The following is a 12113-nucleotide window of genomic DNA, read 5'->3' as shown; positions in this document are numbered from 1 at the left end:
GTAGCCCGGTGCAGTCCCCGGGCTGAAGGAGTCCAGCCGACGTGCGGTAGCAGAACCACGCCCTCAGTAGACCTCACAGTGGATGTGAGAAGCGGCATAGAGGGACCAGAATCAGTGTTGCCAGATTGGTCTATTTCCTGCACAAATGGGCGCCATTTTTCCCATTTGTGCGGGAAAAACCCATACCTGGCGGGGGTCTACTTTTTGGGCGGATATAAGCCCCCTGTGCGCAAAATATGAATGAATGAATATTTATTTATTGCAGTTACTTAAAACCATTTGCAATATAATTTACAAACAGATTAAAAGAGAGGAAAAAGAACCCTGTAAAATGCGTTTACATACAACATTATTAAAAAAAAAAAAAAAAAAAAAACGGCAAGAGATTTGCCAATGCAATCTTTTGCAAGTTTAATGCAGGTTCTATAGTTTAATAGTTAAAAATGACGTCTGGAGACTAATTGTTTAATGAACCGGATTGTCTTTCGTGTTGCCTGGCCCCTCTTCCACCATAAGCCTGAGTCGAAGCGCGGCCATGTATCTCCCAAACCTGGCCAAGTCTTCCGGTAGTGTACAGGAGAAAAGTACAGAGGCAGCTTCTTTTACTGTCCGAGCCCCGTTACGCAGCCATATTTGTTTTAAAAGGATCTGATGGAGCTGAAGCATACCGGGACAACAACAGATCAGGTGTAGCAGGGATTCATGTTTGAAATTGCAAATTCTACATCTGATTATATGTTCAAGGGATTTCCACCCAGGATTAGTTCTTTGATTGGGAGGGGCACTAGTCTGGCCCATACGATGTTTTTGAGTGCTTTCCTTCCCAAGGCTTGCTTGAGGTAGGGCTGGATTTTGTGCCCTGCATATGATGTTGACAGCCCAAGAGAACCTATTCTCGTGACATGTGCCGCTAGGTCGTTTGTATGGGACAGTTGGTAACATTGTTTGTTAATTGAGTTTTTAATGGCCAGATAATTATAGATTCTTTGTCCCAATTTTCAATTGCCAAACTCAGTGTTGCCACTGCTTTTTCCATATAGCATTGCCACGGGTTGATTGATCCTCCATAAATGGGCTTCAGCATGCTTTTTAAACTTCCGGGTGGGGCTGTCAGAACTTGATAGTAGTATTTTGTGTGCATTCCCAAACATTCTTTGCTTTGTTGGTTCAGTCCGAATTCCAAACGAATTAGGCTGTTGCGAGTGTATTTGGGCAGTTTGAAGATGCGTTTGTAGGCCAGGCATTGTACTTTGTCCAACATTGCTTCCATGCTGTGCATAGCCTGCCGTTGCCCTAATTTTGGCTTGTATTACTTTCCTAATAGGGACTGTTGTTGGACTATGCATTAACTCATTTAGCTTGCATAGGGCATAAGTTGTAGACTGTGCCCTGGCCTTCATTTTGTGGAGATGTAAAGTTGCTTTGCCTGTTTCACTTAACCAGCACCCGAGGTAGTTGTAAGATTTTGCAGTGGCAATAATTTCTTTGCCCACGTGCCATTTTAGTAAGGCTTTTTTAGGGAGATTGCCAAAAATGACTACTTTTGTTTTTTGAGCGTTGATGACAAGCTCATTTATTTCGTTATAATTATTGAGGGCGTCTAGGCCACTTTGTAGCCCAATTTTTGTGTGGTCCATTACCACTAGATCATCTGCGTGTTGTAATATTTGGAGTTTGTTAGTTCCAATTTTAGGAGTTATCAAGCTGGCATTGTGAAGGTTCTTTCCCAGGTCTGCGGTATATAGGTTAAACAATGTAGGGGCAAGTACACATCCCTGTTTTAGTCCTCGGTTTGTCAAGCACTTCTTTGTTGTGGTATTATCAGCTAACTTCACTTTAATCCAGGTATTACTGTATAATGAGATAATGGCATTCAGGAGACCTACAGGGATGTGCCAGTTACGCAGTTTGACCCAAAGCTTGTGTCGGGGCACCCGATCAAAGGCTGCTGAATAGTCGACAAAGCAAGCAAAAACTGGTTTGTTGTTTCTGCCATTTGCTTGCTGACTTAGATACGACATGGCCACAATGTTATCGGTTGTGGAGCCACCTTTGCGGAATCCGGTCTGGTAGGGGGGGGAGGATTTCGTTCTCTTTAATCCATGTGTTTAATTCATTCAGTAAGGTGCTAGCATTGGCTTTTCCTTCGATATCCAAGAGGGCGATTTATCTATAGTTTTTTGGGTCTGTATTGTCTCCTCTCTTGAAAATTGGGTGTAAAAATGACCCTCGCCATGAGTCAGGCACCTTTGCTTTCAGTCGACATTCGATGAAAAGTTCTGATAAAATTTTCCCCCAATAAGCTGGGTCTTCTCTAAAGATAGCTCCTGGAAGACCATTGGGCCCTGGTGCCACATCTTTTCTTATCTTTTTTATTACTTGTATGACTGTAGTACAGATTTGTTCTTTGCCCAGGCATTCCACTGAGTTCTCCTCGTCTCTATTTGCACTGATTGAGGGACAAATCTCGGAGCTTTCAAAGGCTGTAGAGCTTACTTTTTCGTTGTAGATAGTCGCAACGTGTCTCAGCCATGCATCTGCGTGTACGGAATTACGCCCGTCTACTTTCCCTTTCTCCAGGCTAGCTATGAATTGCCAGAGCTGACGTTGTTTATGTGGTTTTGAAAGCTCATGTATTGTTACCCAGTCTTTCTCTATTTTATTTTTCTTAGGTGACCATAGCAAATGTCTACGCTTTTTGGATAAGTCTTTACACAAATCCCTTGTTGCTTGAGTTCCTACCATTCTTTGTGCTCTTTTAGCCTTCTTTAATTTACGTGTTATTGTGTTTAGTTTTGTGTTATTGAAACTGAATTGAGAGGTATGCGTTGTCGTTCCATATGGACTGACTTGATGTCTGTTGACAAGTATAGATTTTAGAGTACCAATCCAGCTTGTCCAATTGTCCAAACTGGGTTGAGTTCCAGGATGCTTGTCTTTACGCCCTTGTTTTTCTTTCCATACGTTGAATAGCCTGACCTGATGCTTGTTCCATTTTAGCCTTTTAACTAGTGTATGTTCTTCAGTCCCTGTTGAGTGTGATACTACAGTTACTGGTTCCCTCTGTGTAATGCTGAAGGTTAATTCCACCTGTAACAATTAGTGGTCACTAGTTTCGTGAGATTTTACTTCAAAATTGACTATTTTTTGAGCAACAGGGCTGCATAAAAAGATATAGTCAATTGTGGAACAGTTTTTATATGTGGGTATGCCCAGGTGTTTGGGATTCAAACTTTTCCAGATTTCATTTGCGGACTTTAGGTCATAGTTTTGCAAAAAGGAATTAAAAGCTCTTTCCGAAGTAGTTAGACACGGCCTTTCATTCTTGTGTGTTCCCAGGTGGTGCAGATTAAAGTCTCCTACAATCACTTTGGCCAGTAGAGTTTTGCTATGGATGATTTCCTTTATTAATGATATAGTATTTTTTGTGGCTTCCAATCTTTCCTGACCGTATGCGTTTAAGTACAAGTTTATAACTAGGATTGAGGCACTATCATCTCTTTCCCTCTCTCCCTCTATTACAAGCGCCTGTAACACGTCAGACTCGATTTTTACCCTTTTTACTGTTATCTTTTTTGTATGTTTTACATAAATTGAGATTCCCCATTAGGGTCTACCAAACCGATTCTGTTTGGTTGCTAATTTGTGGAAGCCAGCGTAGCCTTCAAGGTGTACATAATCTGTGGCCCAAGTCTCTTGGAGGCATACGATATCTCCTTCCTGCAGTATTTTTATTGCTGTTTCGTGTTTAAGTGCTTTACGTAATCCTGCCACATTCCAAGAGATAATTTTGAGTTTGGTGGGTGATTTATGTTTGATGTATGTTGTATTGGAAGTTTCTATTATTATCGGCGTTGCAGTGGAAGGCCCTTGTTGATTCCCTAGAGTATTTAATATGCCCAATTGGTCATCAGGAATAGAGAGTACCACTTTGTAACTCTCTGCTTCTCCTACTAAATTGATCGTTCCTTTGAGTTTTCAGTGGCCCATCTTCATTTACTGTCCTACATATGGTTGTGTCCTCCTGTCTCCTTACTGATATAGTTAACTTCTTGTAATTTTCGTCTAGGTTTATTTTTTAAGTCCCTCGTAATATCCCCTGTGGGTGCTCTTTCATAGTCATCGAGCGCTTAGTTATGTTTACCGGCTCCAATGGAAATGATGGATACCTTTCTTGTTCTGGTGCACTTACAATAATACCCCAGCTTTTAAAGATATCTTTTTCTATGAGCACTACTTCAGACATAAGATGATTTGACCATGTCACTATGGTATCTTCTTTGCTGAGGTCTTCCTCATTTAATTCAAATTGGACACTCACTATATCCTCGCTTTTTATATGAGATAGTGAGGGTATGTGTTGCAGGAGCCTTAGTATGTTCCCCCTGTTCAATGTATCGTGTCTCCCCTTCGATTTATACTGCTGTTGAAGGATTGTTTTACACATAGTTCTAGTGTACGCAGGTGTTAGTGGTGTACCTAACACATGTTTGGGGTGAGAGGTTTCTTTACAATGTGTCTCACCTGACACGTTGTCAGTATAAGTGGGCACAATTTTTCGGTTTTTTGATCCCAATCCAGTTGGTTCCTTAAATAACCCGTATTCAGTTTTGTCTCTAGCAGTTTCAGTTGTTGTTTGTACAATTTTCTTTGTTGCTCCACCGTTTTCGGTGGGCTTTGGGACCTGAAACACTAGTGGTTTTGATGTTACGTTATCTGAATGATCTACTTCACCCAAGGATTTATTTTGTTTTTGTGTCTTAATGAATATGGGGTAGAATTTGTTTGACGATTGCTTTTCCTGATTTGAGGGGGAGTTAATTGTAACCTCCGTGGAGCCGTGAGTGGACTGACCACAGCTCTTTCTAATTTGTGAAGTCTTTTGACGTTTTAATTGTTTTTTAAATTTTTTCTTCTTTCGTCGTGACAAGTTTACGTTGGTATTACTAATTGGATTTTCCTGTTCCTTTTCCTAATAGGGGGTTCCTTTAGTTACTATTGTTCGAAAAAGTAATTATTAGGTCCATATTTTTGTTTGTGATTAAGTTTGTACGATCCTTTTTTAAGCTATTTTCTTGGCTGACTTGCTCAGTTATTGGAGTTATTCTATTGCCTGTTATTTGCATCGATTGAATTTTTAGGTCTTCAATGAGGGTGGTGAGCACTTCTGGGATTGATGCCAATTTGTCAATTGTTGGCCCACAAGCGCAGTCTGTGTTTAAAGAGGTTGCGTATACTTGGGCTCGTGTTATCAACTTATTCAAGTTAGCAAGTTTTTGGTCAATTCCGGATATTGTTGTTGCCATGATGTTGAGCAGATCTACTTGGACATCCATCTTGTTTGATTGATAGTTCAAAGCCTCCAATGTGAGTTGGGATGTTTTAAAGAAAATGTCCCATATTGTTCCTGCGTCTGTCGTTGCTTCTGAATGTGTAATGTTAGTGGTTTGGCCCTGATTGTCCTTTACCGGAGAGTTATTAAGGGAAGCTACACTTTTGGCTGTTGGATGGGTTTGAATTTTATCTCTGCTGTTTAGAGTTGTGTGCTCTGAAGTATGAGTCAACCAGGTGTTGGCATCATCTCCCTCTCCTCCTTGATTTTTTTCTTCTGGACCCTCGTTTGTTATGGCGTTTTGTATGGTGGGTGACAATACTGTATAAGTCATTGTTTGTGTCTTATTGTCAATTGCACTTATATCCACATGTTGTTCCACGTGTTGAGAGAGGTTTGAAGGGGGCATGTTGATTATTGCCTGTACCTCAATTGGTTGTTGGGCCCTGGTGATCTGAGATTGCTCTGGAGATTTTTGTAGTAGTTGTTTCACGGTGGTTTCTGTGAAGTTTTTGTACTGTTTTAATAAAGGTTCTCCGTTCATCAGGAGGTCCTGGTCCATCATGGACCCCCATGATTGTTCCATTTGTTCTTTTTGTACTTGGACCTGCTGTGGCCCAGTAAAGGTTACGGGCTCTATATTAAATTGATCTTTCTTTAAGTTTAAATTTGTGATACCTGAGTGAATAAACGGTGGGATTGGCGATGGTAGCCGATGATCCCATCCTTCTTGCTCCTCATAATGGGATAACATTGCATCCGCTGGGTCTTTTAAAAAGTTAAACTTGTTTGGTATACTAGTCGATTTTGCAAACATTCTGTATACTGGTGAAATTAAGGGCTGCGCCGCACCTTCTGATTTTACTTTGTTGTTTTTTGCGGTTGGTCCATGAAATTTCTTTTTCCTTTTTGTTAGTGGAAGTATGGATCTCTCTCGCCCTGACCTCATAATGTTTGTGGAATACACCTTTATTGCTCCTGATTATGTTCGACTTTATACTGCAGAACCGGCCTGGCCTGGTAGTAACCTGTCTCAGTTGGTGTCCCAAAAACACCCCCTACTGTCCTTGAGACTTGGGCAATAGGCTTGAATAAACTACACGCCTGTTCCCTTCTATAGTCACAGATGCCGGTAATACTGAGCACTAGAAAGGTGCACTATCCACTGTGAGCTGTGGCTTAGGGCATTAACCGCCGATGGTCATGACCATAGTGCCCACAATCAATGCCAAACTCCAGGGGGCAGATAATAGACAGATACAAAAAGTCGCCACTCACCGGTCTGTGGGGGTGCGGTGTAGAGGTGCAAGTCCACTGCAGTCGTCAGTCGGGCCGTGTAAACAGGAGGTAAACAGGAGGTAGTCAAGGGATCAAACGACCGGGGAACCAGGTAGGGGCGGAGGGATGGATAACCACCCCCCTGCACCACAGGTCGCGACAAAGACCAGCCTCAAGACCTCCACCGCTGTTACAAGCCACCAGTCAGCCGACAGCCGTGGCCACAGCCGCAGCCTACACCCCCCGCCGACCGCTATTGAAAGCAGTGGGCTGATCAGCGAGCAAATGCTGTGTTCAGTGTTTGTGTCTCCTGCCCTGTTCAAAAGGCAGTGGGCAAATGATCTGCAGCACCGTCCGCTGAAGTTTCCGGAATTTACAAGTGTTTTTTTTTTTGCTCCCCTCCGTGGGGCAAGTATCAAGGCTTCAGATGTTCCGAGGGGGGGCTAGCGGTGGGCAGGCACTCGGCAGCGCTCGCCGAGCTCTACCGCTTTATGTAACACACACGGCAAAGTAAAATCCCCCACCACGGCTCCGGCGGACCTCGAAGAGATGCAGAAAGGAGTGTGACCACGGCCGCTAAGTCCCCCACAGCACTGGCCGTTCCAGAGACCTCTGTCACGGGTGCTAGCTGGAAGCTCACGGTGCTCTGCTCTGCTCTGCCTCGCGGCCCACCTCGGTGCCCCAGCTGGGTCGCTCCTCCCTGAGCTCGCCTCGCCCACCCGCTCGGGAGGCTGTCACTGTTTCGGGAGTCAGCACTGTTCTACTCCGCTCAGTCCGCAGTCTGCAGGCCGCAGCTTCTGCCTCGGCTTCCGGCTGCCGGCTTCTTGGCGCAAAATATTGGCTGGGGAGGCGCCGATAACGAATCTGTGCCTATGAAGTTTGGCAGGGTCCAGGATTGGTGAATGAGCGCGCAGAGCTCGCTTCTGCCCGAGGTATGATTTGAGGCGCACCAGGCCAGCCTGTGCGCGACTGTCCATGATGATGTAAGCACTTGCGGCACCCCCACACGTTCAGCAGCACTAGTGTATGTTGTAGGTGCAAGCACACCTGCTTGCAAATGTTGTACCCTATCATAGTGGTGGAGCGGTGGACCTGCGGTACAGTATTTGTGGGTCCCAGGCCTGTCAATCTTGTAGCGTACGAAAGCGCTACCAATGACGGCCGAGGGCATCAGTTTCAGACAGCCCGCCCACCCGGTGCTTTTACATGCACAATTTACGCACCACGTGCTCTCTCTCTTGGCGCACGGGAGACAGACGGACCATCGTTTGGCTTCTTCCTTGGGCAGACAGTAGTGTCAGTTGGTTGGCCTGGCTGTGAATTGATTGTTCCAGCGGCTGGCAGCTGCTAATTGCTGGATAAGGATTTGCTTGCTGTGACACAGACAGCCCTCCAGCCAGCAGTCAGTTACGCCGCTGCCCGCTCTGAGATCTCCGACCGGGCCATGACTTACTTCTTCTGGCTGGCTCACTCGGACGGAGTGGACTGGTGTCACGCTGCACTGTCGAAGTTCGTCCGACTGAGGGAGTTGGAGTGGAGACAGGGGCGTAACAAACATGGTGCGGGGCCCCCCAGTCTTCGGTAGGTGAAGGGGGCCCCCTCAGCTCTGCGGTAAAGACAAAGGCTTTCTCTAGAAAGCAGGTGCATTCTGCAGCCTGCTCTGAGCTCCTTGGGCTGACCCAGGACTGAAGAGAAACAAAGTAGCAAGTTACATTGTTTCTCTTCAGTCAGAGCCGGACGGAAAAAGGATGGGGGTGGGGGCCCCAGAGAGAGCATTCCCCACGAGGAACCGCCTCTGAGAAGGGAGGAGGCAACTCAGAGCTGACAGTGCCAGGAGAAGGTTTGCAGCTCCAGGAATAGGACTCTGCTGGGACGCATTGGAAGGTAAGCAAGCATTGGAAATGCAATTGGCCTTCCATTTGTTTGAGTTGCAGCGTCTCCCTGGATGGCACGGAGTGTTTCCTCAGTGGCCTGCAGTGTCCCTAATGCTGATAGTGAACATGGAAACGTTCCCAGGTCTCCACGGAAGAGATAAAAAAAAGAATGGCTCAAGAATGTTTGAAAATGGATGTACGTGTAGAAAATGACAGAAAGTACTTTTTTTAATAGTTCAATATATCGCCCCCAAGGTATTGAAGCGCTTTACACGAGCACCAGTTACATTACACTAGGCCACACTTATTTTTTAAGCACGAGGATATTAAGTGATTTGCCCAGAATGGTGAACCAACGCTGAGACTCGAGCATAATCCCCCAGTTCCAAAGCCAGCATCTCTGGCTCTTAAGCCACAATTCATTTGTATCAGTGGTCTTCCCAGTTGCAAAGGAAGGGAGAACATGTCTGTGGTTGTTGCACATTTTTGAGCGACATTTGAGACCAAGTGCAAAACTATCTGGAGCCTTCAGCAAAATTCTTATTTTTTATTTTTTTATTTGCTCACTCCTTGGAATAAATTGGTAATATTTGATGCTTTTGGTGTCAGTTTGGCAAGGTCTGGTGCTGGCACCATAGACATCTGCCTAGTATTATAGACTCGCTTTACCATCAGCCCTTTATTTACTTTTAGACTCTGGCCATGGGCGTTCGTATCAATGGTGCAGCATGTGCAGTGGCATCGGGCCTAGGAATGGGAGGGGCACACTGACCATAGCTGTCTTTCACTACCCAACCAGGAGCCAGGGGGCCATTTTCACCTCCTTAAATGAGGGCGCGTGAGGCTCGTGCTACGCCACTGACTCCAGTGGATACACGGTTGTGTATGAGAGACAATGAAATACTGCAGGGTGTAAATACAGTGGGTGGACAGCGGAGTATGAGAGACAATTAAATACAGGGTGTAAATACAGTAGGTGGACAGTGGTGAATGAGAGATAATGAAATACAGGGTGTAAATACAGTAGGTGGACAGTGGTGAATAAGAGACAATGAAATACTACAGGGAGTAAATACAGCGGGTGGACAGTTGTGTATAAGCGACAATGAAATACTACAGGGTGTAAATACAGTGGGTGGACAGCGGTGTATGAGAGACAATTAAATACCGGGTGTAAATACAGTAGGTGGACAGTGGTGAATGAGAGACATTGAAATACTACAGGGTGTAAATACAGTAGGTGGACAGTGGTGAATAAGAGACAATGAAATACAATAGGGCATAAATAAGGTTGCACGACATAGACCATGAATTAACACAGGGCAGGGAGGAAACACAGTGGGCTCTGAAGTCGTGACCTTCAGCTGTCCTGCAGAGAACTGTACGCCAGTGCCCCATAGCCAATTACAGACCCCGCATCACGCATTAAGCTCAAGCTAATTTTATTCACTAAAATTTCTTCCCATACTTTCCTAAATAAGTAACCATTCCAGGATGGTTGATATGCATTTGCCCTGTAGAAGGGGACATATGGGTGTCTTTGTGTACTGTGGGAAGGGCTGTGACGAGAGTGGGTGGACTGTTAGAACAAGATATGAACGGCTTCCTTGTTAGTCTCTCTCTTCTCCATAGTGCCTGCGACATGCCTTTGTGTAGAAAAAACTATCACTAGGTAAAGAGGTGAGCTTGTCACGGCCACTTGTGAGATTCTACTGAGCTACCCCATTTCAACACGAGCAATGTTCCAGGATTGCGTACTTAATAAATAAAATAACATGACATAATGTTGGCCCTGCCATAATGGTGGTACATATCGGCCCAGTGTGCTCACCCATGGTATAATGGTACCCAAACCAGGTAAAATGCGGACCCTGGCATAATAGTGGTAATTCCTGTCTGATTGCGTGGTGGTGCACAGCCCTCATGCTAGCTTCGGCATAACGGTAGTAATTCTTGGCATAAGATTGGCACATATGACATGCAAGTATGACACAGATATTCAAGCCAGAATCTATCTATGTGTTGCAGTGGTTCATGACAATTTTTTTTTTTACAAAAAAAGATAATTTCTTGATTTAGGGAATTTTAATTATTTTTCATGAATGCAAAGCTAGTATTTAATAGCAAAACGTGTCTGCTTTCATAAACCGACCAGTTGATGTTTTGGAGACAAATGACTGAATTTATTTAAAGCTGAAATTTGAGTGGTTAAAGGGCCCACTTGGGAAGGCCAACCCCGAACTCTCCTCTTTCACTTTGGTGTGCTTGCTGTACTCACTTGCTCCTTCAACTTGGATCTCAGCTTTTCGTACCACCACTTTTAGGATCCACCAGCCGCCACTGGTGTATGCGCAGCAGGCCCCTGACCTGAGAGCTCCTGACTGAATCTGGAGCATGGGGGGGGCCCTCCATATTCTTTGCAAGGGGGCCCCCTCAAGTTTCGTTACGACACTGAGTGGAGACCGACCTGCGTGCGTGCACTGGGCCTGGCCTGTGGGCTGCTGTGGCCTCGCGGGTGTGAACGAGCCTTGAGTTGATTTGAGATCGAGAGAGACCCACTGGTGAGAAGCACGCCCCCACCATATTAAAGTAAGTGAGTGAAATTTGATGTTACCAAGCTCACCCTCAGGGGTTTAGCAAACAGTAGACTGCACGCCTGCATGCCAGCCCAGGCATTCAGTGCTTTTGGCCTTATTAAGACACTAATATGAATGCAGTAGTGCACCTTCCAGTCCTTGCAAATAAGACCCCTCCCCCCCCCATCTACAACATCCATCCATGGTATCCCACTAGTCACCCGCGGGGTGTCGCCTAAATTATGTATTAACACGGTTCTAGTCCTGTTCTGCAACTTCCATTTGACTATTAAGAATTCGGTTTACTGACTGTGTACTGGGGAAACTGCCGAGGCATGATATATATATATGATATATGACGGGATTGGTAATCTCTTACTTCAAACCCCATTTGGCTTGTAATAAGGTATTGTTCATGTAGATTTGATCACCCTCTCAGCGCCGGAGCAGTTGTTACCTCTGACATGATAAAATATTTACCCTCATCCTAAATTAACAGGACTGAGGCTTGTGAACCCGCTCAGCAGATCAGCTTAAATCGAAAGTCCAGGAGACAGACCCAGGCGGGGTGAAAAGTGCTGCCCAGCCTCATCTGACCATTGGCCAGAATTGGATTTGTAAAGCCAGCAGAGCCACACTAGGCTTAAGATACCAGACATGACCACCCTTTAAGTCCACTGAGCCTACTCTCTCTACCAACCTGTAAATAAAACCTCAGGGGCAGATCTATATTAGAGATGCGCCACTTTAACGCCGCCGTTGCGTCACTTTTGTGATGCAGCGGCGGTGTAAACCCTGCGCCACGTTGCACCATATTTACATTGTGACGCATCTATGGAGATGCGTCACAGTGTAAAGCCCTGCGCCACGTAAAACCTGCGTCAGGTTTCTCGTGGGCGTGTCGACAAAGGGGGGGGCGTTCCATCGCAGGAACGCCCCTGAAAAGTGACTCAGTCAAATCTTATAGTCACTTTCCCAACGCTGATGCGCCAAAACCCTGCGCCTGCTTGAAGCAGGCGTAAGGCTTGACGCACCATGTTAGGGATAGGGTAG

Source organism: Triturus cristatus, chromosome 3_1 (assembly GCF_964204655.1).
Source record: "Triturus cristatus chromosome 3_1, aTriCri1.1, whole genome shotgun sequence".
Classification (NCBI taxonomy): Eukaryota; Metazoa; Chordata; class Amphibia; order Caudata; family Salamandridae; genus Triturus; species Triturus cristatus.
The sequence above is the reverse complement of the archived record's forward strand: the minus strand, read 5'-3'. Positions refer to the sequence as shown.